We start from the raw sequence: 8,335 nt of genomic DNA on the forward strand, positions 1-8,335 counted from the left end.
ATTATCGGATGGATGTTCAAGAGATACCGATCAAATCGTGTCTGTTGATCATGTTCCGATAGTTTACACGCATGTGGCAAATTAAGAGTTTTCGAGTGCAGATAACGAGACGACGGTCCAAAGTTTTTTTAAATGCCTGACATTTCTGTACATACATCCTCCTTGGATCTTCTTCGATGGCGAGCGCGATAACTGCGTTTTGGTTCTTATTGGCCTTTCTTTTCGTATCAAGATTTTACGTGTGTGTCGAAGAACTTTTATCATTTTCTTTAACTGGATAATATTTAATTACAAGAGTTACGCTCGTTATCTCGATGGGATTGTTGGTCGGGTTGTATAGAATGTTTGCGCTATGCGGTACAATTTATTTGGTGAAGTCGCGCGAAATGGAAATTAGCCGAAAAAATTAGTTGTTCTGGCAATTAGCCTCGATATTAAATCTGATCCTGTTACGAACGGACACGCGATGCACTTGGGCGTAAATCTGTTAACCGAGATTTTCCGGGGCACGCATGCACTTCGCTACCAGCGACAAGCCGTTTCTCTCACCGTAGTTACGTCGTCCCTCGTGGAGCACCTGTACGTGCCCAATCAAACTCGTATTCGCCGAGGGAGAGGCACCGCATATATCTCCCTTAACACGAGCCGAAAAGCGGAGGAGAAGGCGGTGGTGCCGGGCGGAATGAGCGAGCGGAAAGAGGTGGAGAGAGAAGAAAGAGGGAAAGGGCGAGAGAAAGAAAAGAAAGGTACGCGTGTGTAAGGGAGCACCTCGGGGCGACTAACGAGAGAGTAAGGAGAGGCAACCGCGGCCGCTCTCGGTCGGGCCCCAGAGGCAGCAGACACCGGCAAATTGGGCCGACATATTTTAGGCCCCGATCCATTTGCAGTTTCGACGTAAAACCAGTCGTTGGAATCCGGCCGCGGACGCGAAATTCTTACGAAACGCCTAAGGAGCGATTCCCTGCCTTCGCCCACCTCCCCGCCCCTCGCGTCCGCCGCCCGGAAATTGTCTCCCGACTGAGATGCGTGCGATTTCGAGATTACCTCGTGTCAATGACTCGATGGGGATATTCTGAACGGACGAACAATAGCGTGGAAGAAGCTGGGAAAGGCGCGTGAGAGAGGGCCACGCGCGAACGGAGGCAGAGTAAATTCGATGCATACAATTCGCTTGGAAACGGGCTTGTGACATTCGTCTATCGGTTCTATCACCTCTTTTCATGTAACAGAGGTCTTTCAGAAAATACAATCACTCACAATCAGTCGGAATTTAGAGATGTACGATTGTCTGTCATTAAATATTTTTAAGATGACAATGATATACTAACGCGCTTATTTCATTTAAATATCACAATAACGGAGTGCACTGAAAGACCAATTTTGTTGAATGAAACAAAATTTATTTAGTTGACTCAACTGAATTTCTTGTTTGGATATGAGCAAACAAATCTTTCAGTTGATACAACAACAAAAATTTAGTCGGCAATATTTTTGTCGTTTTATGCAACCAAATTACTTGTCCAGTCAACAAAATGATTCAATCAAATTATTTCGTTTTATTCAACAAAATGGGTCTCTCAGTGTGGAAAGAAATTTGTATGCTGTTACATTTGAGACAAATTAAATGGATGGATTGAAAGCATTACCATTAACATTTTTCGTTATTAGCTTATTACACTTTTAATTATTGCGTCAGATATACGTCGTTTTACGTTGACAGTTTGTTGACACGTCGCATTGTCCGTCCGGTTAATATTTTCGCTTTAGCTCGTCGAAAAATACGAATGTTTCCCAAACTTCACGGCATCTTTCTGTGAAACTTCACCAAGATGTACTTAAATGTTCACTTTATAATTACGAATAATTGATCTGCCTCGTATACAAATGTAAATGTACCAAATTAAGAGAGAGAATATTCATTCAAGAGATAAATTTTGCATATAAGAATTTCCTTTTAGGATCACATGTCTGGAAAACAATATATAATAAAAGTAATTAGAATTTCTTCTGCTAGTTATTAATATCTAGCGTTCGTTTCGTGTCTTATTATAGGCTTGTCTCGCGTTTGATTAAAACGAAAGAAGATACTTTGCGAAGAAACGAACGGCGCGCCGTGGGTTTGCGACGATTTACGTAATCTCGATCGTCGCTCCTCGCTCGAGGATCCGGTACCGCCTGTATAAACAGTTTAATGGCGTAATTGGCGTAATTATCAATCGCGGGTAGTTTTGCGGTCGTCGCGGGAAAGTAACGCGCGCGCATAATGGCATCGTACACGCACGGGGCACGCTCGTGCACGCATGCACGCACCGGCACGGTACACACGCGGTCCTCGGATAGGGACGAGACCTACGGGACCCCCGCGGCGCGCGCCATAGACCGGACCCGTGGAGTGTGACATTGGCGCATCTGGCAGCGTCCATGAAACATTATTACTTACACGTCACCGTGATAATGTATTAACCATAAAGGTGATCTGTGTTTACGACAACGCGGACGTCGTCCGCGGTCGATGTAACCTTTTACCGCGGTGGGTCGTCCGGGTGGCTTCACGTGGCTCTCTCGCTGCTCGGCGGCGGAAGGATTCTCGCTACGACGATGAGGTTCTTCTCACAGTGCCTGATTTAGGGCGTTCGACCAATAATTTTCTCCCCCCATTGCCGTTGCCTGTGATGGAGTACAAGTTTAAGAAATTTATCGTAGGAGATCATCGATTATCGTTTCATCGAAATGTTTATGATGGATATAAGATTCCCTCTTTCTCTCTCTCTTGAATCAGAGAATGATAGGAATACGTCGCGTGGTTTCTTTTAGAGCGTCGGCGCACCTAAAGCCGGCGGTGCTCGCTCGAAAGTATCTCATATAGATTGTATTTTATTGGCTAGTAAATTGATTCGCAACTCTGTTGACGGCAACCCCACCGCAAACTGCTCGCGAGACGTTCTCGTCCTCAACTTGTGGACTCGGACATTAAACAGAACCGAGCGTTTTATCCGCGCGGGTCGTTTAATCGCGGCGATTGCGCGTACTTACCGCTGCGTGTAGAATTTAGCGCTCGCGCCAGAAGAGTTTTCTCAGTATATCTACAAAAATCGTTACCGCTTCGTGTAACGCATCTCACTGATAACGTCGGCGGATAAGCGACCACGTCGACAGATCACAAGAAGACTCGAGCGCGTTGCGCTAAATGACCACGTTTGTCGCGTTGCATCCTGCACGTGCGTCTTGGGCGTAATCGCCAGCGTCGATCTAAATAATCACATGACGTTCCAACAAAGTGTCGGGTGTAATCAATTATCATTATCGGGTATCAACGTTTGCTTAACGTACCTCAACGAGTCATCTGCAAGTGAATTACCAATCAAGGACGATACGCCGCGAGTCGCCCGAAGCGATCCTCGTAACGGGCATCGGGCCGATCCGCAATCGCGCGGGATTTATGCCCGCCGCGTGTACCGCTACCTTTTTGTACCTCACCTGTCCTCGCGCCCGCCCGTTGGTCGCCGCGCCGGGGCATCTTGCGCGAGCGCGACGATTGTCCCGGAATACGCACGTGCGATACCGCGAGATATGATTCACAAAAGGGCCGCCTTGCCGGCGCGCCGGCGAGCCGCACCAAAATCGGAATCTGGACGCGATCCCTTAAGCGGATCGGGTCGCGCGCGCCGGAAAAAGACAGGTAGAAATCGATGTTATCCGACGACAAACGGCGACGACGAGATGGGCCCCGATCCGTTCCGATGAGGCGGCAAAAAGGGAGAATCCGACTCTACGGCATACCTAACCGAGACGTACTTAAACGGGGGTAGCTATACGAGTAATTTAGTGTCCGGTCTGGTGGGGGGCAGGGGAGGGGGTGAAAAAGGCACGGGGGAACGACTCGATACTCGGAAAATTACTTGTGCCGTTTATTACGCATTTCCGTGTAATGGCTCAATTATCCGTGTTTTTGTCGGCGGCGAGATCTGCGCGGAGCGATCGCGCCGCGATTATTCGCGCTCTTTCGTACGTTTTTTTCGAGCGAGCCGGCCGAGCGGAGAATCGTATAAAGGATCGAGCATCATTTTTCGGACGTGTGAATCTTTTTACTCGCACATATCGTCACCGAGAAGCCAATAAAGATCGCTTTTTGCCGCCGAGGACTGAGATTCGGCCGCCTCGGTGCCCCGGTGGATTCACCTGCCGGGTTCGCCGCGCGAATGTCTCGCTATCGATGAAACGAAGACAGGTAAATAACAAAAAGAGTCGATGATCTGGATAATCTCGAGCCATCGGGACTCGTCTGAATGACTGCTACTCCGCGTTGGGTGGGCTTGCAACTGCGCGTTCGTTGCGACGCCCTACACTTTTAAATAAGAGAAATGTATCCTCCTTTTTTTTCCGACTCCCTGATTCTTTATCAAAACGCTCTCGGTTTGATCGCCTATTAACTGAAAACGCAAATGGTCTTTAGAAAGTAGCTCGTCGACGTGATAAGAAGGTGGCACCAGGTGCAAAACGCACGTCACGAAATTAAAGAGACAACCGCACGTCTTCTCCACTCGATCTCTTTTCCATCCTTCTTTTTTATGCGGCGCGAGCGTGCGTACCCTTCAACGGACTCACCTTGAGGTCTTTAGAAAGGCCGCATCGATTGTACAACCGGGTTTTGATCGATAGATCTGTTATCGTCAACCCCATCTGCGCGCATAATTTAGGGGTAGCGATCACACTGCGATGATTCTCTCTCGCTCTCTCTCTCTTTCTCTGTACTTTCTACGCGTGTTAAACTTTCCGATCTCTCGGAGAACTCTCATCGATTTTCTCAAGAGCGTAATTTATCTTTCTGCGTCTCAACAAGAAGTGTCTTTCTCCGGTGTCTTACGTTGCACGATCTATTTGAAGTTCAGAACAATCTAGATCGCGTAAAGGTTGCAAATTTATTTCTACGACCTTTATATCTTTTTACCTGACGTGTTGATCGCTATGAAATTATATCGAGTCGATTCGAGGGATTTCTCGGCATTAATACGTGGCAACGATTCTCGGGCAGTCCCGCGTTGTCCGATTCGCAACGATCACGTCGCGTCTCTACCGTACAGTTTTGCGCAGTAAACGTTCCTGAAAATCGACGCGCACGGGGGCCGCTCGGTTACATTCCAATTAAAGTCGCTGGTTATCATACACATTCAATTAGCATAACTCATATGAAGGCCATAACGAAGCGGGACCGGCGCAAAAACCTTCTTAGTCAAAGAGCCGAGGCATAAAACCCGAGAGGGAGAAAGAGGAAGAGAAGGAGAGAGCGACCGAGGGCGAGCGACGTACGACGCGTGCACGCGCAAACGCGAACGTAAAGGCGTTAAGACCGCAGATAAGAAGAAGGAAGAAGGTGAAGAAATAAATGAGAAGAGAGAAAGAGAGAGAGAGTGTGTGTGTGTGCGTGGCACCGTTTGTCGTCGTAGCGCGACTCGCAGTCGTTATGAATGCCCAACGACGAGGACTTTAGCGACCCTCGTTCGTCGCAGACGCCGATTCGAGACGACCGGATTGATGTCTTCCTTCGAGCCGCGTGTTGCCTTTCGATATAGCGTCGCGGACATCCCAATGTCCGAGCATTGGGAATAATTGTCGACGTCAGTGTAGAACATGTGATTAAAAATACTTTTTTTTTATGTCTCTTTACGAAATCACACTTGAACAGACAAGAGAAGGTTCTTGGAAGATTGTTTCTAATTGTTAGTGCTTCCAAAGTATTGGGTCATCGCATAAATAATACGGTATTAAAGGGAGCTGGATTTAGTCTTTAACTCGAAACCGAAAGACTCAGGCGCCGGGGGATTGAAAATTTCAGATTAAGATGGGAAGAAGTTGTACATAGCAATGGAAAGTATATTTTTAATTAAAATGCCACGTCTTTTTTCACGTACGGCCGACAACCCTTATCGGCGCGCGGTTCAAAAAAGCCGAAATAGACGCGTAGACAACATCTTTATACTGTTATTGCGACAAATATTATCATATGCCTCGGTGGTCGAATTGGTGAGACGCCCGCCTAGAGTGTAGGGAGGTCCTGGTTCGAACCCTGGCTGAGGTAATGGTTTTCGCAATAAATTTTCTGCATTATTAAAAATGCCAGGTATGGTCAAGGAAACACTGACGTTGTTAAAACGCCACGTTCTTTTCTTTCATTTCAAAAATATCTCTGAGAAACCGGATCACCTATGGGATGACCCAATAGTATATCTCCCTTCCCTGCATGTTCTTGCCCTAAGTGAAAGAGAATAACGGGTCTTGCGTACAAATGGCCGTTTATAAAAATTGTAGAGAGCCTGCGGCTCTTTGGCGATTAACTTGGAAAGTGAGCTTCACGTGTTACCGCCGCCAACGGGTAACGCCTACGACAGTAAATTCGATTCCGTCGATGGTCGCGAGACCAAGCCGAGAGAGAGGGGAGGGGGGAAGGGCAAAGGGAAGATACAAGAACAAGACACGCGTTTACCTATAGGTACACCCAGTGATCACCTGTCTCAATAAATATCCAGCTTACAACGGTGTCCCGAGCCGTGGAGCACGCGCGGGAAGATCGAGCGATCCCCGGCGATGTTGCGACATCGGAGGAGATCGGATTAATCGATCGAGAGTACGATCGCACGTAGCCGCCCTCCCGCGCGCGTCTCGGACGGGCTCGATTTCTTAATTAGCCAGGAACAAACCGTCTCCGTTTGCCTTTTCCCTCCTTTCCGCGCCAGCTGCGCCCTTCGCCGCAGGTCGCGATACATCCTCCCGCCGCGTGTCATATTCTTTTTGCCCCTCTCGCCCGGATGTGCTAACTGCCTCTCTCTAAATAATAAATTAGCCGCGTTTGCTGACGGCCGTAAACGCGTCTTTATCCCCGCGACTGTTTGTCTTGCGGTGAACCGCGACGCTGCTCGCTCGACGGGGCCCGGCTTTGAGGCTGGTTATTTTCAAAGAGGAGGGACCAAATCCTTCCCCATTCGAGCTTTGAAAAGATCCCCGAATCTCGAGGGTCTGCCAGATCGACAGATCTGCCTAATGCTGTCAGCGATGAACGGAAAGGAGGAAGGAAGGCGGAGCTCCGCGAGTCCGTTCGTCGAAAAAGGAACGGAGAGGAATCTCTCGGCGCTGCTTGGCGATTTCTGCACGACACTTACGACTCGGACAAGCGGTATTGCTCGCGCCAGGTCCTATGCATGAGTAATGCAATAATCGAGCGAGTGAGTCGTCTCGTCCCGGCCGGTCTCGTCCCGTCCCGTCTCGTCTCGTCCCGTCTCGTCTCGTCTCGAACCTCGGTTCGCAGGGTTCGCCTATAAAACACGAATGCGAGCCAGCCCCGTAATTACTGTGGAAGTGACTGGTTACTGGTTAACGCTCCGGTCGTCCGGGGGTTTACCGCGGCCCATGGTTCATCGGCTCGATTGGTTGCCACCTAACGGAGCGACGAGCGCGCGCGCGCGCGCGCGCGAGCAGGCCAGTGTAAATCGAGAGGCCATTACGCGCCGTGGCAAAAATGTAATGAGGTATTACGCCGCCACGGCGGCTTCTTTTAACGAGGTGAGGTGAGGGCCGTGAGCGAAAGAGAGTCGCCGTCTTATCCCCTGTCGCCGAAACCAATCCGGCGAATTTAATGCGCCTGTGCGCCAATTGCGTACGAGCATTGTCCTCCCTCGTCCGTACAGGTATTACTCGCACCGTGGCGCGATTCGAGGGATGAGTCGCTCTTGATCGTTTGCCCGCTCGTGAGGAGCCGTCGAGTCGTTTCGCCTCACGCGGCCTCACAGGCGTTAACACCCGAGAAGAAACGGTTTACGGAAATTTTCGTTCCTTTACGATTCCCGGGAATACGGGGTATCGGATATTACCTCGCTTCCTTGAATGACAGTTTCAATCGCTTAAGATTGTGTCCGCAAAAAGAACCGTTAGGGCCATAAACGTCACGCATACTGCCGTTCCATTACTCGCATTTCCGCCCGGTTTGACGAAAAATGTTTCCAGCGGATCGTGCGACACTTTCTATTTGGAAACAGAGACATATAGGAAAAGTTTTTAATAGTATACGCGTGCAAAGACACTTATCTTTACAGTACTATGCGTCAAAATAAAATTTTCCTGAAATAAACTCCATTTAAAATTAATGCAGTCCTTTCTGAATTCCCGAATTATGAAATGAGTTGTTTTCCACGTCTGTCCTAAAAATATTTTTGAAAGTTCAAAAAGCAGTCACTTTTATGTACACAATCCTGAGTTCTTTTGCGGATACAAAAGGAATTCTTTTGGAGTTTAGCGTAAAACTGTTCAAAATGAAACTAATTCGTAAAAACTTTAATAAATGAAG

This window comes from Vollenhovia emeryi, unplaced genomic scaffold (genome assembly GCF_000949405.1).
Source record: "Vollenhovia emeryi isolate VEMERY1.0 unplaced genomic scaffold, V.emery_V1.0 DF939176.1, whole genome shotgun sequence".
NCBI classification, from domain to species: Eukaryota; Metazoa; Arthropoda; class Insecta; order Hymenoptera; family Formicidae; genus Vollenhovia; species Vollenhovia emeryi.